This window comes from Haplochromis burtoni, unplaced genomic scaffold (genome assembly GCF_018398535.1).
Source record: "Haplochromis burtoni strain Fernald_Lab_line unplaced genomic scaffold, NCSU_Asbu1 Contig_131, whole genome shotgun sequence".
Lineage (NCBI taxonomy): Eukaryota > Metazoa > Chordata > Actinopteri > Cichliformes > Cichlidae > Haplochromis > Haplochromis burtoni.
Genome location: NW_024582492.1, coordinates 1,297,012 through 1,309,239, shown reverse-complemented (window position 1 = coordinate 1,309,239; position 12,228 = coordinate 1,297,012). Strand labels below are relative to the sequence as shown.

Below are 12,228 nucleotides of genomic sequence, written 5' to 3'. Positions count from 1 at the left end.
TTAAAGGTAAAGTGTCTTAAATGTATTATCCCATATCCTATTAGGGTACAGAAGCAGAAACCACAGAAGTGAACTTAAGGGTGTGTAGAAACACAAAAAACTTCTTTGTAATGACTTGTCTCTGACTTGGTTTTATTTGTGCTTGGGTTTGCTTCCCAAAAACACTTTAAAAGCCCTTGGGTAATCAAAGCCTGAGAGCCAAGTCTTTTGTGCAGTGAAACCATTCAAGCTTCAATGGTTATTTTGTCCACTTGAAAGAACTAGAGAGCATAAAGTGGTAAACCACAAAACTCTTATATAATTCACGTTAAAATTCCCCCAAAATGCTGTTTCTTTGATTAATATGATTTCCTTTTTAGATTTTTTTTTTCTGTGACCAGAGGTTTTCTGATTTAGCTCCCAACAGTGATTCACTGTTCACTTTCTATTTTCTGATTTTGTCTCCTGAAAAGCCTGAGATGGTATCTGCGCTTGATAAGAAGAACAAATGTTATTTACAACATTTTACCTTTATTCACGTTGAAATCCTGCACAGAGTCATGCTTTTCAGCTTTTACAGATCATTTCCCAGCTTTGTCGCGCAACACATATTTGATTCACAAAACCTTACTCACAACAAAAAGGCAGACAGATCTTTACACAGTGGAGAGCTTGTTGCGCAATTTTTGCTGGAAGTCTGAAAGTTTTTTTCTTTTTTTCCATTTTCTAGAGAAGTCATGTTTTGTTAAGACCTGTTAGTTTTATGGCAGCCTGCATTTCTCTTTTTGACTCCAAGTTCAGTTGCTGGATCACTACCAAACTGAAACGCACACCTTGTACTCTGACTTCTACATGCTGCAATAAACTTACACACATCAAAGACATTCATCAAAAATCCCCCAATGTTTTCATTCACTTTGCTTAGAAAATTATATACAAAATGTGTACTTTTAACACAAGGAATGTGTTCTGTGTTCAGTAGTGGTTTTACACAATAGCTGCTACAAGACATGACAGCAGACAATGGGCTACAAAAAAGTGCCCAAACAGAAAGAACCATTTGGACCATAAATCCACATAAGTGAACATCCCATGTCCTTCCAGACAGTTGCAGAACATGTCCAAAAACTACAACATGACGATCTTCTCATGAGCCAATGTTTTTAGTCACGGGCCGCCCTCTCCAGTTGTTTGAAGAAATGTCCCTCTCTGTCTGTTGGTTCAGCTCCTGTAAGTAGTGATGGTCCTGCACGTGCATGAGACCACCAACGGAGTCCGCAATTTCATAAAGGACTGCAAGGACGGAAAGTGCTGTTCCAAAGAAATACATTTTCAGGATGGCTGCCACCATGGTTTCTGTGAGGAAGAGCTGCCTGCAAAAGGAGAAGTAAATATTCAGATTTTGATGACAGACAAACATTAATTCTACAGCAGGGGGGCCATATTTAGATTTCCAAAAAAAAAAAAGAGGACACTTGGCCCAGTCATGAAGAACTTTAATAATACTGTTTTCTTAAAGAAAACTTTAACATATTTAAACGAAGCCTTCTCTGTGCGGTTAATGAATGGTGAAATAAAAAAAAAGTAATATAGGCTTTTATAAGTCTATAAGTGCAAAAAAGGACAGTTGGTCATCCTATTCTACAGCAGATTAAAAATAAAAAAATCAGGTAAAAGATTTGTAAGAAAAGTTGAGGCAAAAAAACCTAAACAAAAACATGCATTGATCTATGCACGTTTGACAGATAGCTTGTCACCAGCCTACAGATTTTTGAAGCCAAGCAGGTAGCTGAATTTTGAAACAGTTCATGTGCATTTTGATCACGGTTTACATCTTGATGACCGCAGTACAGAATTCACCACAAGACACAGTAAACGAGTAAAAGCCTTCTGTTTTAGAAAGAAATGATCTAGGAAGGAAGCTTGAATCACCGGCATACATCAACAGGAAGATAATTCGTGCTGCGTTTGCAAACTTCTGGAAGAATCAACTTTACCCTGAGGAATAATCTAAAGTCCTTACGTCTCTACACATTTTCGACGATGCAGCTGTTACTTTCAATGCGGATGTAATAGTTTCACTTATTCACTGTGCTCAAATTTACTTAAAAGAAGTGAAAAATAAAAAAGTAAGGGACGACTCAAGGCAACAGTCAGAAAGCGAAAGACACATGGCTTTCAATGCGATAAAACACAGACATTAAATGCTGCTTGTCGGTACTTTAACCGAAAGGCTCTTAAAGACTGGGACATGGTTTCTAATGGCACGATAACATACCGGAATATCCACCGATCTGTAAACCGTTGTTCTCTCTCGTTTCTCGAAGCTGTGCAGGCTCTGTTTCTCCAGCGGGCACGACACGGCACGGCACAGATCATCAAAGAAACCAGTTAAGTTGTTTGGTTATTTTGTCCGTCTGTTAGTTCACACAGTGTTTCTTCGTGCGAGGTGAGGAACTCTTCGTCCAACCCGCTGCTGTGCCCGCACGGTCTGACTCCCCCTCTCACTCTCTGCTGTGGTATGATAGACGACGTCACGAAGAGGAGAGTTCTGGGTTTTCCAGGCTGTTGATTAATTTCCTGTTTTAACAGCACTCAAATCACTTTCGGCCTAATTGTTGTGTCGATAGTCAGTTCACGACTGACACATTATCTGATAAGGATATGGGAAATTTGTAAACGATTTCTAGTGAAAAAAAAAAAAAGACAGTTAAGTGTGTGGACTGTACGGTGGTTAATTTCCTTAAAGCTAAATTCTTTTTTTTAATGACCAGCAATTGTTAATTATTCTTGACTACATTCAGGTTTTGCAAAAATGTGCCATTTTGGAATCGTGACACTCGGGCTTAGAGACCAGGCAAGCCGGTTGTGAGGGAAAATGAAGATTCCCCAACTAATTTCCAGTAGTTGCTGGGAGAGTGATTGATAAAGAGTCACGCAGCCCTACTGTCAGTGACACCCTGTCGCTAGAGAAACTGGCATCCAAATGTAATTGCGTTGGTCTTTAGCATATTGTTGACCAAATTAAACTTGTCTACAACATCTGTCTAGCTGTTCTCCAAGGTGCAGTTTCTGCTCTGCATCACACTTAGTTTGATAAAGATAGTAAGTTTCAAACATGAAAAACTACAGGCAGCCATGCAATCAATAAAATGTTTTTGGTTGTATCATATCTAATATTTGAACATCAGTTGAGCAATGTGTGCATAATGTCAAGTGAGAAACCTTAAAAGGGTTTTAGCTTGCTGGGGAAGCCACCAGCTGCTGGGGAAAAACATGCATTCCCAGATTTGTTGGCAGTGGTTCTTGGAGGTTGCTGGCTGTTGCTGGTTGGTTGCAAAGAGTGTGCAGCACCAAAAACCTCATGATTGCTTTGGTTGCTGCTCTCTTTGTAGCAACTCTCTTTTTTTACTTTCTCTTTTAGTGGACTACCTGACAAGCAGTAGTAAAGTTTGGTAAAGTGCGTGCCAACTTGCCAATGTTAGGAAATATACATTTTTCCCCAAAAACCAATCCTTGTGGACCAGTGTCTGCCTGTGTGACAGGGACCAAATTCACTTGACCCTACAGTTCCACTATGATCATTCAAAATTGCTTACAAGTTCACATCATGTGTTTAGAAGCCACACAACTGGAAAAACTCTCATTATTACTACACTTCTGTATGGCTCTAAGTACTGGCTCCTTCTAAATGAGGGCATGGACAAGCTCGAATCTCACAGATAAGGTGCCTATGCCAAATCCTGGGTGTCAGTCTGGTCAGCCGCCTTAAGAACACCTGCATCCATCAGTGCTGTTCCACCAAACCAGCCACTCCAACCACAATTCATCAAAATGAACTAAGGTTATGTGGCAGGTCTACAAAATTGAGGCTGGTTGCTATGCCAAGAATTTGCTGCTTGAAACCCAACATGCCAGATCCTGCCTGTCTTCATGGCTAAGAAGTGGCAATATCAGATTTTAGCTTTCAGTTTTGCTGCTCTAAAATCTTACAAATGCTTCGTATGCCCTGCACCAGCACCAACAGCTGAAACATGTTCACACATCAGTTGACGAAGTGTGTGAAATGGCAAAAGGTTGAATGCAATGGAAGCAAATTTGCTGTGAACTCCTTCTTGCTGTGGCACGGCAGGACGCCATGTCAAGTATGTTATTGCAATAATGAAATAATGAATGGAGGAATCAGCCACTAGCTCAGTTTCTGTGTCAAATTAGTAAAGGCCTTCATGTGACTCTATTGGCTCAGTTAGTTTTAGGTCATAGTGGATAACACATGTCCGTAAAGCGAGGTAATTTTGTAATTCAGCATCATTATTAAAGGCAGAAAGGAGGACTGACCAAGGTGGGTAATGACTTGTCAACCAAGTCATTCGCCAGTAAATGTGTGGTGTGCTTGGCTTTTGAGTTAGATCCAACCCTGGCTTATCACATGCCAAAACAAGCATTATTTTACAATAAAAACAAAAAGAGGTTAATTTGATCTTTGTTTGACCGAACCTTTAAATACTTACTTTTAGAGTAACAAGGTTCAAGGTTCAAGGTTCTTTATTATTTGTCACATGCGTATTACACACAGTGAAATGTAGCCTGACACGCTCCTCGACATGTGCAAAAATTGGGGGGGGGGGTGTAGAGGAAGAACATTATATATATATATAGTATATACACTGGGTGAATGTGCAGTAGTAGCAGCAAGCAGGTGAATTCTGTACATTAATATGAATAGACATCTGACTATTTTACAGGATAGACAATATAAACATATTTAAAATTAAAGGAATTGAAATGTACATTGTGCCTTGGTTTAGTGTCTGGAAGAGTCCTGTCTCAGTCAATTATAGATGATGTGAGAGGGCGGGTGTGTGTGTTTAGGGCACGGATGGCTTGGGGATAGAAGCTCCTCTTGAGTCTCTCTGTCCTTGCCCGGAAGATGCGGAACCTTCTACCAGATTGCAGAAGTTGGAACAGTTTGTTGCCAGGATGGGACGGGTCCTTCAGTATCTGCGCTGCTCTAGTCCGGCATCTCCTGGTGTAGGTGTCCTGAAGCGGGGGGAGAGCAATCCTGCAGCAGCGTTCTGCTGTACGGATCACTCTCTGGAGAGCTTTTTGGTCCTTCACACAGCTGTTCCCAAACCACGATGTCATGTTCTGTGTGAGGATGCTCTCCACAGCGCCTGTATAGAAAATCCTGAGGATCTTTGGAGAGACCCTGAACTTCCTCAGTTGTCGTAGGTGATACAGGCGCTGCCTAGCCTTTTTGGTCTGGACCTGAATGTGGGCAGCCCATGTCAGGTCTGAGGAGATGTGGACACCAAGATACTTGAAGGACTGCACCCTCTCCACTGGAGCTCCATTGATGATAATGGGCTTGTAGTCTCTGTGCTGACCCCTTCTGAAGTCCACCACCAGCTCCTTGGTCTTGCTGACGTTCAGCTGGAGGTGGTTGTCCTGGCACCACGATGCCAGATTCTTCACTTCATCCATGTAGGCCGCCTCATCGTTGTTGGAGATGGCACCCAACACCACTGTGTCGTCAGCAAACTTCACAATGGTGTTGGAGCCATGGGTGGCCACACAGTCTGAAGTGTAGAGGGAGTAGAGCAGTGGCGAGAGGACACATCCCTGAGGTGCTCCTGTGTTGATGGTGATGCTGTTGGAGAAGCACCTGCCCACCCTCACCACCTGAGTTCTGCCAGTGAGGAAGTCCAACACCCATGCACACAGACGGCTGTTAAGTCCCAGATCCCTCAGCTTTGTGAACAGTCTGCAGGGCACTATTGTGTTAAACGCTGAACTGTAATCAACAAACAGCATTCGCACATAGTTACCCTGTTTCTTGTCCACGTGGCTGAGAGTGGTGTGTAGGACGTGGGCGATGGCATCCTCTGTGGATCTGTTGGATCTGTAGGCGAACTGCAGCGGATCTGTGGTGTCTGGGATGGAGGAGGAGATGATGTTCTTCAGCAGCCTCTCAAACACCTTCATTACTACCGAGGTCAGTGCAACTGGCCGGTAATCGTTCAGGGATGAGGGTTTGCTGTTCTTGGGCACAGGGATGATGGTGGATCTTTTGAAGCATGTGGGGACCACAGACTTCGCCAGGGACTCGTTGAAGATGTAAGTGAACACACCTGCTAGCTGGTCAGCACAGCAGCGCAGCAGACGGCCGGTGATGCCGTCTGGCCCCGCCGCTTTCCTTGTGTTCACTCTCCTCAGTGCCGCTCGGACGTCATGCTCCGCGATGCTGGTCACCGGTCTCTCGCTGATGACGTCACTGTCCTCGGTAGTCAGGCGGTAGATAGCATTAGCCGCCTGGCTAACCTCGAAACGGGCGTAGAACTGATTCAGCTCGTTGGTGAATGCAGAGTCAGCGTTAACAATAGAGCACTGTACATTTTTTAAAAAAAATGTCATTATTACACATGTTCAGTTATAATATTTTGATACTTCATAAATTGCTCAGATTTTACCATGTGTACATTTTTTTATGACATGAAACCATTCCTCCCGATTCAGTATCTCTAGGATGCCTTGATCAACGAGCACACAGTGCCACAGCACTATTGTTGATTTACCCTGTGTGTTTTAAGTTATTGTCTTGCTGGGCGGATCGATCCAAACATCGATTGTATCTGTACCAAGTCGGTAACGGTATCAGATCGATACTAGCCCGGTGAGATCGATTCTTTACTTTAAGTTCCGCTCTTGTTTCCAATGCTTTGGTTTCGCCAAAGACAAAACAGCCAGGTCGCCGGAGTAGCCGCTCCTGTGTCAGCGCAGAGCAGGCACACTTTGCTCCTCCTCCCCCCTCTCGTGTTTAGATGTTGCGCCGTCACGTGATGTGACTTAGACGCTTTGGGGGTTGTTAAGTTGTTTACATATTATTTATATTTTCACCAGTTGTTGTCTTTGTTGTTGAGAAATTTAATTGTAATCTTTGTATTATAGTTTCTCAACATTACTTGTTTGTTTTAATGTGTTTACTGGTTTGCGTGCACTTTTTATTTACGATTTTTCTGGAAAAAAAAGATAATAAAGCACTTTCTCTTTAATTACAAACTTTGTCCTAATTATGTCCTGGGTTTTAACTATTTAATAATAAAAAAGGAAACATCACAAAAAACACTTAAGGTCATGAAAATTAATTGAGATTTAGCGATTCAATTACGCATCCCCCTTATTTATTGAAAAGTATCGGTATCAGTATCAGCAATACTGGACCGTATTTACCAGTTCACAGCTTTTATTTTGGTATCGGATCGATACCAAAATATGCTGAATCGCACACCGCTACTTGCTAGATCACCTCCTCATTTTTGTCTGTCTATCCAGGGTAACTTGGTTGCTGGGGCCTATCTCAGTCATAGGGAGAGAGCCAGGGTGCTGCCCCAACAGACTGGATTCTAACCAAGGATCTTCTTACTAGGAGGCATCAGTACTACCACCTTTTTCAGTAGAAAGGACTAGATGTTACAGTCCCTGATTCTGCATTGCTTTAGATGGAGAGACTCTTGAGGGACGGCTGTTATGAGGAAAGGCAGCCCAGAAACTTTGCCAGCAGCACACATCGTTGTGTGTCGCAACTTTCGGTCTTTTACCCAGGCTAATCTGCCATTTTCCTTCCTTTGTTAGGTTTAGGGATTAGAGATCTGATCTATATTATCATTTTAAATTTGGGACACATCGTCAGTAGTGGACCTTGGATTCATCGGGTGTTCCGGCCATTATCACTAGACACCCTCATCCAAGGAGGCCCGAGTGGATCAGGCCCTGGAGCGTGTCACTGGTTTATGTTAAATTGTTATTTCTCTTCTTCTTTCTTCTGTTTAGTTTCCTACAGTTTATTTTCTATCTATTCACTGCAACTGAGAAATAATACTTACCTCTTTAGGTAACACATTAACGTGTGTTATCCAACCTGTCCTACTCTTCAGGACTTGGTGTTCTTTGTGCACCAAACTCTAAATACCTTTTGTTCCTTCAAATGGAGAAAACGTTCTTATTGAGAAATTAAACATCCTAGCAAACATCACTGAGAGAGCAGTCTTTTTCTCATTATGCAGAAGCTAATGAATTTTAACTCTGATTCAGTAACTTCACAAGATTTTCTTTACATGTCATGGGGGGAAAACACCTCTATTCGATGAAAGTACTTTGAATTCACTGTCTGGTTTTTCTTTTTTCTTTCTTTTCTTTTCTTTTTTTTAGCTTGCTGGATAAAAATGGGTTCCTTATACAAGCAAGTACAAAGATAAATGTCAAAACTATTTAGTGAGCTTTACTCTTCAACTCCTTCAGCAGCTGTCTCCATTATAGAACAAAACCTTTTTTTTAATTTGCCGGTTTGTGTTTCTCAGAGAGCTTTCACCTTGTCAGGACATGCTTGGCTTTTGTTGCTGTAATGCTCAGGTCTCAGTTTGACTGCCAAAATGTTTTCAATATTTATTGAATTATTAGTACATCTGGAACTTTCTTAGCCTGGATAACAGCATTGTTAACAGCAGTAAAACCATAACTAACAACTTCTTTCAAAGGGGAAAAAATTAAAGCATTTTTAAATAAGCTTGTATCTTAAAAAAATAAAAGAAAAAAAGATTTGATTGGTGACTTTATACATGCAAATTTTATATCAAGAAGGAGCACTGAATAAATGGGTATTTATATAACGCAAAATAAGTGCCCAAAAAGTCTCCAGCGGCATTGTTTTGACAAGGACTTCCTTTATGACTACAGTGTACCCAACTTCTAATTGCGCCTTCCAGCCAGACACAAAGCTCAAAATATGTCAATTTTCTTAACATGACTATGAGTACACTGTAATCATATGGAAGTACAGCCAACAACTGTGACACTATCATATTAATATGGACAAAATCTTTCCAGCTGAATATACTGTTGAATATGAAGAATTAAGGCGGTTCAACCCAGTATTAGCAAGATGGACCTAATAAAGTGGCCAGTGAGCGTATATTTGCTTAATAAACATAGCCATTTATACTTGTGACATTTTCTAGTCTCTTTCCAAGTATAACAAGATACTACAATTAGGGTTACAATAAAAATGAGTTTGTTAACCTCCCAAAGCCAAGTCATCATGTCGGTGTAAGGACAGAACTTGTGTGGCTGTTAACAGTAGTGCTAACTACTGTAACTTAAATGCTAAAGTTATCTGGCTAATGCTGATGTTTGGAAAGCCTAATGTGTACTTTCCAACATCTTGTAGGATGGTTAAAGAATGGCGTGTTAGCATGCTGACATTTGGCAATTAGCTGACCCTTAAAGTGATTGTGTATGGACTGCACACAAGTTCCTTGTACTCTTGTCCAGCACATTCAGACATCCATTTTGACTGGCTCTGTTTTACAAAAGTGAAAGCTGTGTCTCAAAAAATTCAGGAATGTGACCAAACCTAAAATGTCCATTTTGTGCTCTTTTATAAAGAAAATAAATCCTGGCCTTTCATACTGACATTTTCTTAGTGTATTAATTATAACATTTTCTTGATGTAGCCTACGGTATACTCAACACTCAACTTTCTTATTGTTATGTGTTTAATTAGTTATGTATTTATTTATTTATTCATTTATTAGGATACTAAACTTCTTCGTAAACAGCAAACATATGTTTTCATTTCTTCATTTAGGGCTCCTATAGACGGTGAGGCTTTATGTCTTAGATCAATGTGGAAATGTAAGGGAAATCATTGCTCAATCTATTTACCACATGCTCACTGAGTCACAAGCTGAGAAATTATAAAGGACTTGAGTAATAACCACTTTAAAAATGATTATTACACAACTACTTTGATGGACGAGTTTAGACCAGTTTATCAGGAGGTTTTTCACTTTGCTCATGTTAAAACTGAGATGAGATACGAGAAAAATATGTAGAGCAACATATATCGAGGTCACTTCATACTTTTCACTATCTTAGCTCAGAACTTTGTATGGTCTAAGCTTTCAGTTGTACTCTTTTTCTATTCACTCGAGTATGTTAACCAGCAACATATCACAGTAACTAAAACAAATATGTACTTTCACAAATAACATTGAAAATAGTTTTCCCTGTGAGCTGATCTCATTATGATATCTGTTCATTGAATCCATCCATCCATCCATCCATCGTCATCCACTTTGTCCGGGGTCGGGTCGCGGGGTCAGCAGCCTAAGCAAAGAGGCCCAGACCTCCCTCTCCCCAGCCACCTCCTCCAGCTTGTCCGGGGGAATACCAAGGCATTCCCAGGCCAGCCGAGAGATATAATCTCTCCAGCGTGTCCTGGGTCTGCCCCGGGGCCTCCTCCCGGTGGGACGTGCCTGGAACACCTCACCCAGGAGGCGCCCAGGGGGCATCCTTGTCAGATGCCCGAACCACCTCAGCTGGCTCCTTTCGATGTGGAGCAGCAGCTGAATCCAGTCGTATGATTTCCTAAAGTTGAAAAAAAGGTTTGGAGTTGTCTAAGCAGCTTGTAGATGCTTGGGCATGCAAAGAACTGAGGTAAAAAGGGATCTTCTATGTTGTAACAGTTGGTAAAGAGAGCACTGACTTGGAACTATATTAATAGAAACCAATTGTTAGTTTAAAAAGAATGACAATAGATAATGACCGGTTTAGACTCTCAGATTTTTAGTGTGTGGCACTACATGTACTCCATATATTTTTCACATGTTTAGTATTCTCTCTTACTTCTTGGCAAAAGTAGAAAGGCTCAGGTTGCTCATACATGCAGTTAATAAATAATTCTGACTTCCTTTTTAAAGCCTAGACTTTTGTCTCTCAGTTTAATACAGTTTTATTTCTTTAGAGGTCAGTACGGTTTTCTTGCTAATGATTCTCAAACTTTTTCTGTCATGCTTCATTTGAGAAGCCATAAAAGGTTTATGCCTCACTTCACATAACCTTAATCAATCATTAAAAAGTTAAAACAAAGGGCAACAAAGTCCATAACTGATTGGTTGTTTCCTTCATAGCTTAACTACATAAGTAGTTTTTTTCTCTCTTTTCTTTATTTGCACAATGCTAAATAAATTGTGGCTCTGTGACTCACTGGTGAGTTTACTCTAAATGCTGAAAGGCTATCTGGTAAAAGCAATGAAACAATGGGAGGAAAAGAACCAGACGAGACTGTGAATCAGAAGCTATTCGTTGTTTTACGCAGAATTCATCCAATTTTATTTGGGTCATCATAAAAATTGAGGAAGTAACTATGTTGGTTAACAACATCTTACAGCTGACTCACTTTATAACCATCATCTTTAGGATTTATGGACTGGAAGAAGATTTTGATTTCCCCACTGCAAGAATATCATTGAATCAACAGAAACAGACCTGTAAGAAAACACATGAAACACAGGAAGACAAACCTTGCTAAGGAAATGATGGCATCTGAAATAATTGCACATTGGATTCACTAGATGGCAGCACTTTACAGTTAACAAAGCAATATTGAACCGCCTGAAGACTTAGGCACTGAATATCAGTGAGAAATGTAATACAACACTGTATCAACAGTGTTGTATTACATAATAATAAGGATCTTTACAGTAAACTTCCCATAGAGGGAAAAACAGGGTTGTTACTAATAACATTAACAATATATCCATTCTATCCAGATGTAAAACAGTATGTTATTGCAGTTAGTGCGTATTTATAGTACCAAGGCATCTTACTGAAGCAGCTAAATATAATTCAGCTATTATTCATTTTATTGTTTAAATTTGTGCTTTTACTGTTATGATACTGTAATAGGGCTACCACACTTTAGTATGTCTATTTTTTAATATAATTTATTATATTGTAACATAATAGAGATATCAGCATGTCAGTACAGGAAAAGGTGAAGGTATGCAGTTATTAACACTGGCACCACATTTCATTTAGTCAAGTCGAGGTTCTGCATTTGTTTGAGTTTGCTGAAGTTTGCATATTAACCCTCCCTTAGGTTTTCTTTTACTTACATGTACTCATATTTTTGATTATTGATTTTACATTTCAGCTTTTTTCTTCTTTTTAAAGATGACTTGATACATTTTTTTCAGAGTTTTTGTATTTAAATGTATTTGCCAACCCCTGGTGTCTGGTGAAAGCACAGTATCTTCCCCCATTTACCTTTCCATTTGTCTTTATTATCACTTCTGTTTTGTACATTTTAGTATTTTTATTTTCTTCTTTTAGTCAGTTATTGTAACTGCTTTGTTCTTTTTCCTACTGGACAAAATAAAAGTCCGCTTTTATGTCTTATTGCTTGATTCC

The 12,228-nt window shown here is 40.1% G+C and overlaps 1 long non-coding RNA gene across 1 annotated transcript; it reads right to left on the bottom strand.

Moving 5' to 3' along the window:
- Positions 1-493: 493 nt before the first annotated feature.
- Positions 494-2,934, bottom strand: LOC102293491. The gene is made up of 2 exons (XR_316280.3): positions 2,258-2,934; positions 494-1,352 (listed from the first exon to the last, which is right to left on the bottom strand). It is a non-coding gene; the product is annotated as an uncharacterized LOC102293491 (long non-coding RNA).
- Positions 2,935-12,228: the final 9,294 nt, after the last annotated feature.